The following is a 19,994-nucleotide window of genomic DNA, read 5'->3' on the forward strand; positions in this document are numbered from 1 at the left end:
GGGGAATTTTAAAGGTACAATTTTATCAAATTCCATAGACAGGGCAAGATGATAATTGTCTAAGACCACATTAATGTCAAACTCCTGGGTCACAGCACTCCATGAAACAGCCAACGAGAAATGTTCTGCCTAAATGTTATCCCATGCTCAATAGGACTTGTGCTTATTGACGGCTTTGTCGTATTAGTCATGGCAATCCAAGACGTAATCAGATGGTGGTCTGTCCAGGTAAGAGGAAGAGGATCTTCACTGACCAACAGAGGAGAGTTTGTAAAAAGAGTATGGCAAGCAGTATACGTGGGACCTGTAATGTGTTGGCCGAAAATTAGTGATTTCAAGTCTTCAAACAGACAGGCAACGTCAGATTTCAGAACGTCCTCACCATGGAAATTAAAATCTCCTAACAGGAGAAAGTTACTAGAAGAAAGTACATGAGGAGCAGTACATTCAGTCCTCAGATGGCAGCAGTGTTTATAAGATCCAGGGGATGATGGATTAAAGCACCCTCCCAATGAGGCCCTGTTGTCAGTTCAAGTTTGAATACACATATTTCTACCCACTCCCCAATAAAGGATTCAATAATTTGAATGAAAATGCAATAGCAACTCCGCTGTGAGATCTAGATTCCCAGTTCAATTTGACCAGTTGTATTATATGTAATAAAAGGGAAGGTTTGGGCCTAGCAAGTAGGTTAACTTGCCTGGTCGAAATGGCAGTTTAAATTGCACACACAGGCTCTTCAGTGACAGGCCTGAGGCATATTTAAAGGCTACTGAAGTAGGTGGCACAATCAGTGCTGCAGGCCTACTATTAGCATTTAATTTACAGGCCCGGGGCACATACAAGGGACTTTCAAGTAAATAAAATATGCCAACTGCGAATAATCCAATGTTACCATGTTTTGAGTACAGATCAAAGTGCCTGGAATCCTACAGCCAGCAAAAATGAAGTTATAAAAAAGGGAGGAGGAAGACAACACGTTTTGGTGTGACCTTGCAGAAAGAGCCAGGTCCAACAGAAGGTTTGGTAATAATGTCCTCTTCATGTCCCTACCCGTCCACCTATGTGTCAGGTTCATACTATGGAGCTCCTTCAGAGAATGAAATCATGTGAGGTAGTGGCTGTGGGCCAGTGTCTGTGTGGCAAGAAACTCTTTGTTTTGAACCAATCGCTTCATCATTTGATCGAGTAAATTGCCCAGAGTTGGTAGCAGTGAATAGTGACTAATTACTCTCTGCCCTCTTACTGCACACTGAGTGCCCGATAACGTCTCTCCACTTTCTGCTTCCCTCCGTGCCTGATGAAGAAGGCACTGAACTAAAAGTGTTAAACTCCCTTTCAAGAACGATGCCACTAATGCCAGGCTCAACAAGGCAGAGGACCCTCAGGACTGCCCCGTGAGCACCACCTTTGAGCCTGACTCTGATCCCTTCACCGACCAGCTTCTAAATGAACATAGACTTCTCAGATGTTTTAAGGTAACACATTCAAGCACATTTTGTCAACTGGTCAGACTACAGCATTTTGCCCAGCCAGGTAGAAACCATTATCTCTCTGCTTCTTACCTCAGCCTCACTTTCTAGCGTACATACATTGTATGCCACTTTCCAAGCTTCCAAACATGTGGCATGCCTGGTATTTAACATGTAAGGCAGCTGCTATAGTTCTCAACCACTGCCACGCACCACCATACATATTTGAGGGGAGGCCGTTCTACACTTGGGATTTCATTGATGTGTTTGTACTGTCTTTTATTTGATACACTTTTCTGCTAACAGAGAATACTATGCAGCCTTCATCAAACACTTGATGATGCTGGTCAGAGACAACAGGGGTTTACATTTTCACTCCTATGGCCAGGGCATTTCATTGCTTATCAAAGGCACCTGTAAGCTTTATCCATAATGTATGAAGGGAAATAAGAGCTGCCCAGATAAATGGATCACATTGAACATAAAGGTTCAATTTGAAAACATTGCCTATTATTTACTAAAGATTGCATTGGCTCTAGTGTAGCTCAACACAATTTAACACTGCACAAGGGGCCTTTCAAAGGTTAGTATATTGAGCAAATAAAGACGACAGACTCAAAAATGTGGACTGCCAGAAAATCGACTTTACAAAAATATCTCCATTCAAAGCATTTTGAACTGTTTCCAGTTTTTAAATCCAGTCTAACTCACTTCTCACCTATTGTAGTACTAGTTATTTTTCATTCATTCTTAATCCAGTCTTGGAATATTTTCGGGCATGTACTTGATTTCGGTCCATATGCTATTAATAAATATAAGTTAATTAATTCAAAAATTGAATTAAGTCAGACTGATGTAATGCTTCTCAAATTCCGTGACAGCCACTTGAGCACTCTGGGAAGGATGCGCCACGGGTGTCCTTAGCGTCATATGCTACAGGTATTTCGGATGACACCCTCTGCTGTGGCTGCTTGTAAAAAACCGTCTTTGAAATGGCCGGATGTTCAAATGTGGTTGTAGTAAAAATGGTGGTTATACCGGAAGCGCATAGGAAAACACATATACAAAAGAGGATTATTCTCAATGAATGCATATAAAAACTGAAGAAGAATGATTGCAGTCCTGCTGGCCAATTACCACAGAAGATTAACCTCGGAGAGGCAGCGTGCCGGCCCCCCCTCAGTATCCCACGGCTGTAGCAGCTGCGTGCTGAGCGCGTGCACTTATTCAAATTAGTACAAGACTGTCAATGTGGCGGTTGGAAACTGGCTCTGTCGTTGCTTAGTTACTTGAAGCACCGGCAGCCGTAAAATAAAGGCAAATGTAACACTGCACGTGGAACCTCGCTTGCGCACAAAGCAAATTGTGGCCATGCGAAGCGAGCTTTGTGCAAGGGCACTGAGCCACAATACGAGATTGTTTTTAACTTTGTGCCAAGCTAGGAAGAAAACACAGAAAATTACTACACCCAATGAAGGGAAAGAACTGAAGTCACTACAAGAATACTTTTTAAGTACTACCTCATTCCTAACTCACCTGCCTGAGAGGTAAAGAGAGCAAGGGACTCGCTCAAGATCACCCAGTCTCTCTCTGCAGCCGGGACACAACACCGATTAAATGGATTGTCATAGGTAGAACAGACAGTATCCTCCACCTCCCCCACAGTTGCTACACAGTGAAAATTTCACCAACATCAAATCTGTCAAAAATGTTTTATATTTTTAACGTACCCTGAACAATGGGCCCTAGAAGAGTTAATTGTTTTTTAATCACTGAACCTGGCTTTGAAGGACACGCTGCAGCTATAAATAAGTTAATGCATCACAAGACTCCTGTAAACAGGAGTGTTGTTTGTGTGTAATAACTGAGAGAACAATTTTTACCAGAGAACCCCACAATGCCATGTGGGTGAACGGCATCTCCAATGGCATTTTCTTCCTGAATCCACTTGCCCACTTTACTTTACCTGCATTTCAAGCCATCCCAGTCCCTCCAGTGGCATAGTAAATGGCTCTAATGCAAGCAATAAAATGGAACCCTGTCACTGGGTTTGGTAGTAAAAGGACACCGTTATAATTGTGGTGCAGTGGGGCTTTCAAACCCCTCTGCCCCTGTTGCACTATTGATAGCTGTGCCTTTTTGTTCCTCCTGATTCCTTACAGCAAAACATGTTGCCGATTTGTTTACTTAAAAAATAAAATCTTAGAGCAAACCAACACTGAGGGTTTTTTGTTGCACGATAATATCTAGTGAAGTTAATTGGAGAGAACCATGGGCTTCTGCTGCCCCCCTGCAAGTCTCTTGAATTTGCGCTTGCTCTTGATCCCACGTATCAACTTGGTTCTTGACCACATGCCCCATCATTGATCTACATCATAAGCATCCACACAGTACTAGATCCCAAACATAAACATGGTTCTTCATCCTAAGCATCAGCACGTTTTAAGATCCCAAGCAACAATGGGGCTTATTTACAAGCACCTTGCGCCGCCACTTTTTATATGAGGAAAAATGACGTACCGGCGGCGAAAGTGCTTGTTAATAAGCCCCAATGTGTTTCTTGATCCTAACCATCAGCACAGATTTAGATTCCAACCATCAACACGGTTCTAGTACCAACGCCGTTTTTGATCGAAAGAATCAACACAGATGTACTGTTACTGATGCTAAAGGTGAGAAAAAGATCACTTGGTCAATATCTAGTTGTCATTTTAGTGAAGGTTCTTGAAAATAGAACGAAGCACATTGAAAGAGGTTCAAGGTAACCCTGGGCAGAGTTCCCAGAGTTGCACTATTCGGAACTTCACGAAGTGGAAAAAAAACTCTGCCGCGCTACACTGAACTCCGCAAGCGGTGGAGTTCCGAAGAAAAATGAGGTTTGGGGTGATTCTTTCCTTTTCTGCCGCTCGAGTAGATTTTTACTCGAGCGGCAGCTTTCTCAACGCGAACAAGCAGTTGCTCATTGCGAGCGGTCGCAAGCATATGCGACCACTCGCAGTGAGAAACCTGACCACCCCGCGTTGAGAAATCTCGCCGGGATGTATATTTTCTGCCCTCGCCAACTTAATGTTGATGATCGTGAACAAGGAAAAATCTCAGCAGGAGGTTGATTTCCTCGCTCGCGGTCGCCAACTTGACGTTGACGAACGCGAGCAAGAAAAAAAACTCTGCAAGCTACATGTAACGTGGAGTGCAGGAAACTCCGCAAATTCCACAAGCGGAACATAATTCATCGCCAAGTGTTATTTTAAGGAAAATTCTTGGCTTTAGTGGCGTGGAACATGCACCCAGTTAGATCACACAGGTCTGTGCTTTGTTTAACTAAATAGACTCTGCATAGAATAATTATTGTCTTTGATGGACAGTTAACCACTATGATGCCTTTTTCATCAATACCCGATCCAGATCATTGGTATCTACATCTCTGAATAAAAAATCAGGTGTCACACAGCGACTTTCTACTGTGTACCTTCAGTTTTCAGAAAAATATCTGATCAAAAGGTGTGCACAATTTACAAAAAGCAGCTTTTTTTAATTAAACCGCTCACCCTAGGTGATCCTAGAAGCAAATTTGGTGCAATCCCTTCAGTTTTCAGCTGTGAAGAACATTGTTGCTAAAAGTGCAGAAACATAATTCAAACAGAAATAAGAAAAGACTCCCAAACAGTCTGAATTTCAAGTTTCCATTTCATTGTTCAATAACATTACAACTAAGCAGAGAACCAGGACAAAGGGCCTGACTTAGACTTTATCTCCACATTATAATGGACTAACACCTCTCAAATTTGTAGATGACCGCTGGCATATCAGTTATCTCTTTACAAGGAAAGGAGCCACATTCACAATGGTTCTTTTTAACGTATAAAACGTTTATGGGTGGCCATCATTAGTTTTGACAGCTGGTCACTAAAATTTAAACTTTTGTTTTTGTTTTTCAGAAGCAAGCTTCAAAGTGGGTGTTTATTTAAGTAAAACAAAAAAACAAAAAATACTGACTCCCACATCCTGGGAGTTGTCTAAGAGGACGTAGGAGTAATTTATCTCCTTTTTTTGACCCTCGCTGCCAGGTTCTCCTGGCAGTGAGCGACAGGAAAAAACATACATTACACTGTTACCCTACAAAGGGGGCATGAGGTAATGTTCTTCCGCTTCTTCCATACTCTATTGGGCGATCAGAGGAAGATTTCTGTCGATGGAGAGAATGCAGGCTCAATCGACGAAAACCTTACAGTACTCTCTTTCTCTAAATGAGGCAGGTGAACCAAGGGTTTGGAGGAGAGGGTACTCTATTATATTTGTGATGGAGTAGTCTCTCTGCAAAATTCTTAATCAGGCCAAAAATTCCAAATGAATTGAATCAGCTTTTTTCTTGATTCAAATCTTCATGTATCATCCATCGTACTGAGGAAATATGAATTTTGTGATCAGTTATGTCCCCTATCGTAGACCCCAACGGCTCCATGTGCATGCTATAAGTACATGTATGTTCCCTCCTGCTCCAGTTTTGAAGACGCAAATATATGTGCGTCCACCGTCAACATGTCCTCTTTCAGATCCGCCATGAATGGGTCAGATATTCCATTCCTAAGTATGAAAGGCCACCGACTTTATGTGGTTCACTTTCCACATTTTACAGATTCAGGCGAGTAGGCCCGAATTCTGTCATCAAGCCTTTTCCTGCCTTCTGCTTCTGAAAGCTCCAGTCTGAGCCTGCATCTGTATCCATGAACTTTGTCCTACTCCCTGCGCGGCTAACGGTGCCTGATCCAGCCTGTCGCCTGCCAAAAACTGCATTTCACCTTCAAGATTATCTACTCCGCTCCTCATCCGATGCATTCCTGTCTAGCAGTTTAAGTAAACATTCCTCCAGCTACCGTGTAAAGGGCCAGGCCTCGCTGTCCTCATGCAAGTAATTCATAGCCCCGTTACCATGGAATATTCCTACCCCCTCGCATCTAGTGTAGACACTTAGACGCTTGTACACGCACTAACAGTCAGTATAGAATAGATTCTATCCTAGAGACCTCTCCTTTTGGATAACACAGTTCTTTAAACATAGGATATTAGATATGATTTGGGATTAGATTGACATGACCCCCAGACTTCTGTCTCCACATGTAGAGCTAAATGTCAAGTCCTCTTCACCCTCTAGTTGCACGTCAATCACACGTCATGCGGCTGCGCGCGCATCTCTGCCAAATATTTCTGCTGACATTGCAGGATTCTCTTATGGATCCACCCACTTGTGACATCATGTATAATGACGTTTATTAAATTACGCCCCTATGACCGCCTTTATTAGTTACGTATGCACAGTTTATCTGTATTATCAGCTGTTACGCCTCTTGCATCTGTTTCACTGTAATGTATTTTCTATAAAACTGCCTATCTGTCAATAAAGTATGCCCTTCCTTCCTGAACTTTCATGGTGATGGAATAGAATGCCTACAATTCGAATTGTATTCCTTTGTATAGGAATAAAGCCTTTTAAAACCTCTAATACCACGGATTCTGCCTCTTATATTTACTGAGTTATTCCTAATAGACTTTACCGCATAAAAAATAGTACCGGTAATGAAATATTTACCACATAAATTGGCGCCCGAACAGGGACACTTTCTCATCTCACGCGCCGGCGGTGCGTTGCAGGCCCGGTCTCCTGCCACAGCTGAACGGACAAAAACGCGTACCTGCAGGATTTCCTGTATCTCCCTCCGGCCAAGCGGGGACGACTGAGGCTGCGATCAACACCCAGACGAGGCGGTGAGAAGTGCGAAGTATCCCGACCAGAGCCTAGCTGAGAGAGCAAGATCCGAGGTATACAGAGGCCCACCAGGTTCCGAAGTTCCGAGTCCAGTCGAGTCGAGTCCAGTCCGGTCCAGTTTCAGTTCCGTTCCGAGGCCTTCCGTTCCGAGCTACCCGGTGAGTACCATTACCGGGGAGGCATTTAACGTGCACATAGTCTGTGCCGGTCAAGACGGGTTTGGGTACACAAATCCGGTCTGCACTGTTTTAGCAGTGTATCTGTACTGTTTAGCAGTATATATAGTATGTCTTGCATATAAATAAGTACTATCTAGTGTCAGTATTATGTCAGTAACTAGTTTTCTATTAGTTATCATTGTTCGTAAAACTGTTCAGTGTTAAATGTTTTAAATACGTTCTATACATTGTGGTGTGAATGACTGTTCATTATTGTGTTTTCTTGTATAAAGTGTGTTCTAGTAATAAGGTCTAAAAATGCCGCTCTTTTCGAAACTAAGACAGATCAAAACTAGAAAAGGTGTACTCGAAGAAGCTGTTCCCATCCCACCTAGGGACACTCCAGGGTACTTTATGTATCATAAGCATGGCCTAGATGCCATATTATTTCTTGATTTATGGGTGGACTACACCAAAGAATTACCAGAGAGTCAGAGATGGCCCGCAGCGGGGACCTGGGATGCAGATTGCATCATGAGAGTAGAAGAAGAATTATGGAAAAAGAAAGCCAGACAGTCACAGAAAGATGCCATTGAATTATGGCGTAAAGAATCATATAGACGTACAGAAAAAGCACTCAGACAGGAAGAGAAAGGTAGAGAAAATTCAAATAAAACCCGAGAAAATCTATTACTTGAGGAAGGTACCCGAGTAAAATCAGAACAAGTAGATAGACAAAGAAACGCTCTTATGAATGGTATGTATCCTCTTCTGGCCGAAGGGTTACCTAAGGCTACCCCGGAAATACCAAAAGACTTAACTCCTCCATTGCTCCCGATAAAAGCACATCCCAAAACACATCCCAAAACAGCAAAGGACGTTTTCCTTTCCTCCTATTTAGATGACGCAGCTCCCGAGTATGCTAATGCCATACCACCCACACCGCTTGCCGATGGTGTTCTACACCAAGAGCATTCGTCTGTATCCCCGCAACTACAAACTCCTACACAAGTTCCAACAGGCCCGTCCGTTTCTACAGTTTTTCCCGCATCTACAATCTCTATCCTACGCCCAACGAATCCTTTCGTGCCTAGCACCTCAGATGGTGCTACAGGAGGTACGACAGACATGTTTGCCACACCGCCGCGAAATAAACAGACCCTTAGAGATTTAGCACTCCAACGTACACCCCAACTAGCGACATCCGACATGTTTAAAGAACAGCTTGTGGATTGTAGATACGACCCAGTACCAGGTAGACAGGATAAATTGCTCATATCATCACTACGTATAAGACGAGCTACATTATATTTAATGACTATACCAGGAATGGGTGAACACCTAGACGAAATATATCGCTTTGTCCAAACAGGGCGAGGTCCAGAAAGTATTAACGAAGCTATGGAATACCAGAAAGTGGATGTCCAAAGACAACTACTACGTTTTTTCATAAATTGTGTAATTAGGAATCAAGACAGGCCTGGGGCAGATCACGATACCATGCAAAGACTTGCCAAATGGGGTCAGAACATATCAGAAGAGAAACATGATAGACAGGCGTGTATAATCGCCATGTGTCGAAAGATCCGCAAGGAAGTAGAACGAATACATAAAGAAAGACGAGAAACAGACAGAGTAGAATCAGAAGAAGAGGAGGAGCAAGAATCAGAGCAATTAGAAACGATAGCTTATGTAGGTAGAGGAAGACCCCATAATAATACCAGAGGTTTTAACGACCCGATACGTCCAATACGTCCAGAATATAATAGACATTTTCCAAACCCTATGTTAAATACAAAATCCCCTGAACACCTATTCCAAGCCGCTGATAAATTACTCCGAGATCGAAGGGGGTACCACATGCTCGATTCCATGGACGAACAAGAATTAGCCAGGTCAGCAGTACAATGGGCTGACAGTCCCGGCGAATACAATGATAATGTACTTGCACACACGTTTCTGAATCTTGACCCATACGAACAGCGCTTAGCTAGTATATACATGATTCAACACCTCCTTATATTATATAAAAGCCAACACTCCGATCCAGGACCCTTACCTGACATATTGACAGAACTACTCACGAACATATGGAGAGGGTCAGGTACTGATTTGATTAAGGAAATTCTAGAATCCCGAAACCAATATTTAAATTTCGTATGCCCAGAACACGTTCCAGTTCCCATCATGGGAAGAAAAATGTATCACATAGATAGACAGAATCCGTTACGCGAAGTGCACCCAATAAGAGGTGACGGAGATAACTTTACACGCGTGTTTGTGTACACGCCTATAACTAAACTGGAATTATTAGAAATGAAGAAAGTAGTACCCAGCCATGACAAGGATCCAGCAGGTTTCCACCGTGAGATAAAAGACATGTTACTCATGGGAGAGTATACCTACCCCGACATTATGAAAATATTAAAAGTCCTATTACCCGCTGGCGTTTACGAAAAACTCAAAGAAAAGGAATGGGAGGTGGGAGACCAAAAGATAGATTGGACAGCATTGGAAAACGAAGAAAAGGCCCGAGCTGCAGGAGCAGGGCTTGGGGAAAAGACTACAGCACTAGCAGGATTACTAATACAGGTATTGCCACGTTTATTAACTACGAAAAAGGAAGACTGGGGTGCAATCTCAGCCTGTAAACAAAAGCCAGATGAAGACACTAGTGATTTCTATTCCCGATTTGAAAAATGTTTTAGTATAAATAGTGGCATAAAAGCCAGTAGTGAGTCATATCCACATCTGTTTGTGACAAAATTAGTTGAAAATTCTCTGCTGCAAGTCAAGAATAGAGTATTGAAATTCGAAAGTACATGGCAAGGTAATACCCCATCACAGATGTTACAGATGTTACAATATCACCACAATAGAATTAGAGAAGAACAAGAACATGAACAAAGACGTATGAAAGATACAAAAATGAAAATGCTTGTTGCACAGTCAGTTCCAGCCGATGGTCATCAAAAGGGTGATTCCGCAGGTCCAACGAAAGGGACATGCAACTATTGTAAACAACAAGGTCATTATATACACGATTGTCCAGTCCTGAAACATAATATTGCCACAGGTAGAACCCAGGAGAGACCACGTCCACCTAGACAGGATCAGAATCAACAACAAATCCCTCAGCATGCACAACCTAGGTTAGCTCCGCAACAACTAGCTCCACAACAGGCAGCTCCACAACAGATCGTAGCACCACCACAAGCGCAGCCTATTGCTGCAACACAAGCAACGACACAACAGATGTATCAGTACGCACAAACAGATTATCCCGATTATCAGCGATACTCATGAGATAGCCTAGAGAGGGAAGTTGGCTTACCCCTTATTGAGGTTCCTGTAGACCAAGAGGGACCTTATGTACATAGTGAACTATTAGGGGAAGACAGAAAGTTTTTACTTGATACAGGGGCAAGCAGAACAACTATAAGACGCAGTGAAGTTCCAGGGGCACCCCTCTCAGGCTCACAGAATATTTCCCTTGGATTCTCAGGAAAACCGATAATTAATGACGCAACACAACCTCTTCCACTCACGATTGGACCATTGACACGTACTACAGATTTATTGCTTACTAAATCATGTCCAGAAAACTTGTTAGGTATAAAAACATTGAAAGCTCTAGGAGCCATAATATGTTGTTCTCCGGAAGGAGTACGACTATTTTTACGTGACTTTAAAGGTCACTACGTATCCAGAGACATGGATCACCGACTGCAGAATTTACCTACACATTTATGGGCACAAGGCCCCACTGATGTTGGTTGCATGAACATTACACCATATCGAGTTACACTGAAAACAGGAATAGTACTACCACGAATGCGACAATACAAGTTACCACCAGATGCTGTAGTGGCTTTACTGCAAATCATTGACGAGCTCATTGCACAAGGAGTGGTTGTCGAAACCGACTCCAATGTATGTAATTCCCCGATAATTCCGATTCTTAAAAGAACGGATCCAAAAGCACCACCAGTATATCGATTAGTTATTGATCTGCGCGAATTAAATAAATGTATTGTACCACAATACCCTGTGGTCCCAGATATCTCTTCATTACTGACGGCTATTGACTCAGAAGCAACATTCTTCACTGTAATTGATCTCAAGAATGCTTTCTTTAGTGTCCCAATCGATCCGGAAAGTCAATATCTGTTCGGATTCAGTTTAAATGGACGAAGTTTTAAATTCACACGCGCACCTCAAGGATTTACAGAAAGCCCCAGCATCTATAGCCAAGCACTGAAACGAGAACTTGACAGTATCCACATGCCAGTTAACACTGCCTTGCTTCAATATGTCGATGATCTGCTGATCACCGCCCGAAGCGAACTTGAATGTGAAAAAGCGTCACTGACGGTTTTGAAATTTCTGGCCGACAAGGGGCACAAGGTGTCCCCTTCTAAGCTGCAATTCTGTGTCCAGCGAGTTGTTTACCTTGGGCACTCGCTGTCCAAGGAGGGAAGGCAGCTTACACCCGACCGCATCCAGTTAATTGCTAACATGCAAACACCCAAGACACAAAAGGAGGTGCGGGCTTTTATAGGCCTCACTTCATACTGTAGGCAGTGGATCCCTCAATATGCATTTCTAGCAAAACCACTCATCCAGTTGACAACACAGGAGGCAGCCACATCGACTGTCCTCCCTTGGACTCCAGAACATACACACGCCTTTGAAAGCTTAAAGAAAGCTTTATGCCAAGCACCTGTCCTAGCAACACCATGTTACAGTAAACAGTTTACACTCTTTGTTACAGAACGCGAAGGTACTGCCTTGTCAGTGCTCACTCAGGAACAAGCAGGATCACACAAACCATGTGCTTATTTCTCTAGTACATTAGATCCAGTAGCTCAGGCACTTCCTGCGTGCCTGAAATCGGTGGCAGCAACAGCTTTAGCAATCAGACAAAGCGATGCCATAGTGTTAGGACACCAATTGACAGTACAAGTACCACACGCAGTAGAGGTTCTCTTGAACCGCACACAAACACAACACTTGACTATAGCGAGACTCACCGGTTACGAATTAACATTGTTTCAGCCACATATAGAAATCAGACGTTGTAATACGTTAAATCCTGCCACACTGTTACCAGTAGGCGGAACAGATCCATTGGCACATGATTGTGTCGAAGTCATTACTATCACGACGAAACCCAGACAAGACTTGACAGATATCCCTTTGTCAGATCCAGACTTGACATTGTATGTAGATGGGTCATGTATGAGAACAAGTACAGGAGAGTTGGTGGCCGCTTACGCAGTCACAACAGACACTGAAGTCATTGAAACAAATTGTATTAACACTTTGTCAGCTCAAGCAGCAGAGCTCACCGCTCTGACACAAGCCTGTATTCAAGCCAAAAATAGGAAAGTCAATATATACACAGATTCACGTTATGCATTCGGAGTCGTCCATGACTTCGGCGTACTGTGGCGAGAGAGAGGTTATTTAACTTCTCACGGTGCCCACATCCAACACGGACCCCTCATTCAAGCCCTATTAGACGCGATTCATCTACCTACTGCAATATCGATTATGAAATGCAAGGCCCACACAAAAGTTACCGATGTCATTTCTCAGGGTAATGACCTAGCTGACAGAACAGCTAAACAGACTGCTCAGAATCAGACTCACACAACTGACACGACAAAGACAATAGTTCCGACACCAACACATTGCATGACAGTTAAGGATCCCGCCCTTGATGTAATTGACATACAGACACATGCTACACCAGAAGAAATAAAGAAATGGACTGAATTAGGAGGGATCCAAACGGATCAAGGATGGATGACGAAGGAAAAATCTATATGGTTTCTTCCCGACTCAATGGTTCAAGTCATCATTAACACAATACATAGTCCAGCGCACCTAGGAGAAAAAGCTATGCTAGACAGCATTCAGCACATTTGGTTCAACAAACATTTACGAGCCGCAGCCAAACAAAAAGTTTGTACCTGTATGATATGTTGTCAGTTTAATCCAGGTAAAAGCATCCCCGTAGAGCAGGGTGGATTTCAACCTCCCGATCATGCTTTTGAAGTCCTCCAGATGGATTATATCCAGATGGAACGATGTCGAGGATTCAAATATGTTCTCGTAGTTGTCTGTGCTCTTTCCCGTTGGACAGAAGCATACCCGGTTTCAGATTACACTGCCCCGACTACTGCCAAACAGTTAGTTCGAGAATTCTTCCCACGGTATGGTTTACCACGTGTTGTCTACTCAGATAACGGCCAGCCGTTCTCATCCGAACTAATGAAACACGTTTCCCTTTTATTAGGCTACCAATGGAAATTCCACTGTGTCCGACATCCCGAGGCAGCAGGTCTCGTGGAACGCCATAATCAAACTCTGAAAATTAGATTGTCCAAAATATGTAGAGAAAAAGGAGTCGATTGGATAGTAGCCTTACCAGTTGCGCTCTTTTACATGAGAATGGTAGCACATTCTCGAACAGGGCTATCCCCGTACGAGGTGATCTTCGGTAGACCACCAAATATGTGGGGGACGCCTATACCTCGCAAAATCACTGATGTTGACTGTAATATGCTGACAGATTACCTGGCTTCCTTGATGTCTGCACTACAATCTTGTCGTTCACAGGTAACCGCAGCTTTTCCCGATAATACTGAGGTGAAGCCCCATGACGTGGTCCCTGGTGACCTGGTCCTGGTCAGGAATTTTGACCGGAAGACCCAACTGGATCCTAGGTGGAAGTCACCGAAGTTGGTTCTACTGACTACAAGGACAGCCGTGAAGATCGAGGGACGGAAAGGGTGGTTGCACTCGAGTCATATCAAGAAATTTTATGGACTACCATCCAGTGTGAATACTCAACCCTGTATTCCCTCACAGACAGACTCAAAGCTCCCCTTGGTTGAGCAGACAAAACCAGAACTTTACAAACTAAAATTAAGGTCTAGTAAGTCAGACAATTTGATTGTTTAAGTCCTCTCCAAGGTGAATCGGTTGAATTTGTCTCTGACATGTATCCTCTAGACCGGAATAGAGAAAGAAATCATCAGATGCAGCTTAAGAAGCATGCATATTGTAAATCATTTCGTAGTCACTGCACAGTAACATTATTAATTTTGTTTTTTCTAAGTCTTCTGATCATCATTGTCAGCATACTATTGCACATGTATTATCCTATTCTTAAGCGTGCTTACAATGTAACTGCAGAACATTCTTTTAGCGAATTACCTCCGCATGAGTTGTCCTATAGATTTGCGCTGCGCAACAACACATTCATTAGTATGTTACATCATTCCCATCAAACCAGCAATGCCACAAATTGTTGGATATGTGGCCGACTCCCTCCCTATCAGAACTATAAGGGAGTTTTGCCCCTCTTTCCCTATCCGTTCACACACAATGGCTCCTGTGGAGCATGGTTTAGTTTGATTAATTCCCTAGATTCAAATTCCGCAGTTTATCAAGACAACTGGGTATGGGGAAACCTGAACTTAGTTTTGCTTAAAGTATGCTACCCTAACAAGGAGGGACTTCCCAGAAGAACAGGAACTGATCTAGAAAATGAAGTATATGGATTAGGTAATTTTACACTTAACCTCATGATCCTGAACGTTGAATCTGAAGCTACACCAATCTTGCCCGCCATGTCAGTATTCCCAGTAAAAGGGGAATTATGTATAAGAAAGAATGGTTCCATACACATGGGCCATAGTAAATGCACCACTGTAATAAAATTCAGTGATCAAGGCAAGTCTACATTTAGAGCTTCTCGCCATTCCTACTTTATATGTGGCCAGACCGCATATATACGTCTGCCTCTAGATTGGGATGGTACCTGTTACATAGCATTCCTTCTACCACCTGTTTTCCTAGCTCCTCCTGATTATCATAGAAATACCCATTTAGTACACAATAGACAGCAGAGAGATCTCCCAATTGTCGATTACACTGAAACAGCATGGGAAAAATACACAGATTTCAATAAAGGTTTCTTTCCCTATATAGGTACAGTCACTAATAGTAAGCTGATACGTAGATTAACCAGAACCCTTGAAGCAGTAGTGAACGAAACTATTTCCGCCTTAGGCAATTTAACAGAAGAGCAGTCTGCTATGCGGATTGTTGTGCTTCAAAATCGTCTTGTCCTTGACGTCATCCTGGCCGATAGGGGCGGAGCTTGTAGGGTCATCGGATCAAGTTGCTGCATTTTCATACCAGAAAATTCGCCGTCACTATATAAAGCCATAACTCGCCTTCATAAGATTGTAAGCCAGATACACCAGAGTCCAGGCACCTGGACTTGGTCCGGTTGGTTCTGGGGCGTGTTGTCAGCCTGGGGATGGAGAATCCTATCCTTCCTAGGTATTGGCTTTCTCATACTATTCAGTTGCTGCTTATGTCTACAATGTGGGCCAGCGATTTGTGGTCTGTGTGCCACCTCGTGTATCCCACATCCAAGTTTTCGTTCAAGATCCCGGAAGAAGAAAGAAGAACAAATGATGCTATATGAACAGATCGATGGATTGATGAAGATCGATATCTCCTGAGGGTCCGTAGGGGACAAGGAGGGAATGAGGAAATATGAATTTTGTGATCAGTTATGTCCCCTATCGTAGACCCCAACGGCTCCATGTGCATGCTATAAGTACATGTATGTTCCCTCCTGCTCCAGTTTTGAAGACGCAAATATATGTGCGTCCACCGTCAACATGTCCTCTTTCAGATCCACCATGAATGGGTCAGATATTCCATTCCTAAGAATGAAAGGCCACCGACTTTATGTGGTTCACTTTCCACATTTTACAGATTCAGGCGAGTAGGCCCGAATTCTGTCATCAAGCCTTTTCCTGCCTTCTGCTTCTGAAAGCTCCAGTCTGAGCCTGCATCTGTATCCATGAACTTTGTCCTACTCCCTGCGCGGCTAACGGTGCCTGATCCAGCCTGTCGCCTGCCAAAAACTGCATTTCACCTTCAAGATTATCTACTCCGCTCCTCATCCGATGCATTCCTGTCTAGCAGTTTAGGTAAACATTCCTCCAGCTACCGTGTAAAGGGCCTGGTCTCGCTGTCCTCATGCAAGTAATTCATAGCCCCGTTACCATGGAATATTCCTACCCCCTCGCATCTAGTGTAGACACTTAGACGCTTGTACACGCACTAACAGTCAGTATAGAATAGATTCTATCCTAGAGACCTCTCCTTTTGGATAACACAGTTCTTTAAACATAGGATATTAGATATGATTTGGGATTAGGTTGACATGACCCCCAGACTTCTGTCTCCACATGTAGAGCTAAATGTCAAGTCCTCTTCACCCTCTAGTTGCACGTCAATCACACGTCATGCGGCTGCGCGCGCATCTCTGCCAAATATTTCTGCTGACATTGCAGGATTCTCTTATGGATCCACCCACTTGTGACATCATGTATAATGACGTTTATTAAATTACGCCCCTATGACCGCCTTTATTAGTTACGTATGCACAGTTTATCTGTATTATCAGCTGTTACGCCTCTTGCATCTGTTTCACTGTAATGTATTTTCTATAAAACTGCCTATCTGTCAATAAAGTATGCCCTTCCTTCCTGAACTTTCGTGGTGATGGAATAGAATGCCTACAATTCGAATTGTATTCCTTTGTATAGGAATAAAGCCTTTTAAAACCTCTAATACCACGGATTCGGCCTCTTATTTTTACTGAGTTATTCCTAATAGACTTTACCGCATAAAAAATAGTACCGGTAATGAAATATTTACCACAGGAACGTCATCAGAACTGTAATAATATGTAAACACTATCCATTTCGTTAGACATTGGATTAATGTTTGAGGTGGGCAACTGCCCACCTCCACACAGAATCACAGCTCTTGTCATAAATGAACCTGAGCTCAACCCCGTGGTAGGGATGGCATAGAGCAGAGCAGATAGGCTTTACAGACAATGTTTAAAGTTGTTCTGCGGTAGCAAAAGAGTAAAAGAGTAATATAGTCAAAGCACCAAGCAATGAAAGCCCCAAACCGAATTAGGAAAGTAGAATAAAACTAATAAAATGATACCAAAATGACAAAATGAATAAAGGAAACCAGAGATACACATTTTTAAATCTTGAAGTAGAAATAGCACTAAAATACGCTAAGCGCCAATGATTATCTATGGTCGCTGAAGACTTGGACATTCTGGCTGGCCGCGATGGAGCATGGGTCAGATATACAAACCAGGTTCATCCATATCAAAGATTTTACTTACAGACTTTCAAGTCCAAACGTTTCATGTTTTATGGAGCAATACCTCTGGGTAACTTCTAAGGCTCCCAAGAGCTGAGGGGCAGCACCTAGGGGGTCAGGACTGACGCCATCAGAGGCCACTAGCAAGGTACAGTCAAGGTCTAGCTGTTACAGATCATATGGGCACTCCAGATAAAAGTCCTCTTGAACCTTGTTGTGTCCCTGTAGCCACACAGGAGGTCAGACATCTGACCCTTGGAGACCTCGCCTTTGTCCTGGATACAAAGGGGAGCATGTCTATTCCTTCAGGGCCCCTGTCAGGCCGCAGACAGCAGGCCCAGTCCACTTCTGTTCTGTTGTAGGTCCAGAAGTGTTCTTTTCAGGTGTCGTGTTGTGCTGCATTTATGCCTACACCAGCTAAGGGCATTCCCTAGCCAATGTGCTAAAAGTCCACATGAGCAACCCTACCCAAATTTTTCAGTAGTTCATGTTTGCGTTACTGCAAACTAGCCTAAAATTATATGCACCAGGGCAATTTCAAGATGATGAAAGTCTTTGACCACACACACACATGGAGTCTGAGGGTTGTATGTGTATAGGGGAGTGCTCTATAGTAATCATTAGTGTATTTGCACATTTGGGACACCATCAGTGTAGAAATTCTTGATGCCCTACTTTCCGAATGGGTAAAGATAATAATATTTCAAATTGTTACCCCTTGTGGTGACACTTGTGCTCTAGTCTACTGCCCTTCAGGCCAAAAAAAGGAGTTTAGTCACAAACTAGCAGAACGACTAGCACCTCATGTACTATCTACTCATAACTTCCACCTGTTAGGGGATTTTAACTACCACATCGATATAGCTACTAACCCTGATGTACCTATCCTGTTGCCACATATTGAAATGATAGATCTCCATCTGACCAAGACCTGTTCAACACGCTCGGCTGGCCACACTTTAGATCTCTTATTCTCCACCTTCAGGCTTCTCTAAGTTGACATCCCACAACCTCTAACATGGACGGATCATTTCTCATCACCTTTCAGATTCCTATCCTGTCCATCTCAGCTAAACCTATAGCCCCGAAACATCCAATGTCAAGGCCATGGAAACAGATTACTCTGGAGTCCTATCAATCTGCTTTTCTTTTACCTACTCGTGTCAACTCTCCGAACATAAACACAGCAATAGTTCAGTTCCACAACACCCTTTCCCATGCACTCAAATCTGTTGCCCGCCTCAAACAACTTCCCATTAAAAGTCGCAGACCTAATGCTCCATGGTATACTGCTGACTTGAAAACCAACAAGTCAAGCTGTAAAACATTACAACACAAATTGAGAGCATCTAAAACAAACTCTGATAAACAAATTTACAAATCAGCACTAAGTGCATATCAATGCAAAATACGGACAGCCCGCAGGCATTATATAGTGAATAAGATAGATCAGGCAGGCAGCTCCTCAAAGGGACTATTCAAAGTCCTATACAAATTTGTTAAACCCCATGTCTGCTCCTCTGTCGCTCCTTCTTCTCATATACTCTGTGACACCTTAGCCAGCCAATTCCAAACCAAAATAGACAACATATACAGTAGCTTTCGGCCCACAGGGAATTCTTTCCTTCATGCCTATACCTCTGAGATGCCTCAATGGACTGTCTCGGTAGTAATTGAAAGGTTTGAGCCAATTTCCTAATCTCAAATGCTCGACCTGTTAGTCAGAGCAAAATCCAGCTCCCCTTCAGTTCCTTGTCCAGCGTTTATCATTGCTACCCTATTCCTCTCTTGCGCCTGCTATCACATCACTATGTAACCAGTCTCTGTCACAAGCCACGATCCCACTGTTATGAAAAGCAGCATGTTACACCTATCTTTAAAAAATAAATCTAATGCTGACCCCAAGGAATCTGTCAACTACCACCAGATATCTCTTCTCCCTCTGCTGGGCAAAGTTCTGAAGACCTACATCAAACAGCTCTCCTTCCATTTGGAAGACCATAGTTTGTTGGACGCCTCCTATTCAGGTTTCTGTCCTTCCCACTGCACTGAAATTGCCCTAATTGCAGTCGTAGATACTATCAGGCTATCCATGATGTCAGAAACTCTGCCATGCTGGTCCTGCTTGACTTGTCAGCGGTGGTCAATACAATTTCTCTCTCCATCTTGATACAGCGTCTCCACCAGATATGTTTCCAGGAATCGCTCTTGATTGGTTCAAAGACTTTCTCAAAAACAGAATCGAAACGGTTTCCATTGCCGCTTACCACTGTAAAACCATCTTGTTAATCAGGGAAGTTCCTCAGTGCTTCTACTTGAGCCCTAAACTCTTTAACCGATATGTAGCCCCCCAGCCCAATTAGTTAAGCCCTGAAG

General features: G+C 43.1%; 1 protein-coding gene across 2 annotated transcripts in view; it reads left to right on the forward strand.

The window, feature by feature from the left end:
• The window catches only part of VWC2 (von Willebrand factor C domain containing 2), a 556,254-nt gene that overhangs the window by 414,511 nt on the left and 121,749 nt on the right, over nucleotides 1–19,994 (forward strand). The gene's annotated exons all lie outside the window — the stretch shown is intronic.

Source organism: Triturus cristatus, chromosome 5_2 (genome assembly GCF_964204655.1).
Source record: "Triturus cristatus chromosome 5_2, aTriCri1.1, whole genome shotgun sequence".
Taxonomy (NCBI): Eukaryota; Metazoa; Chordata; class Amphibia; order Caudata; family Salamandridae; genus Triturus; species Triturus cristatus.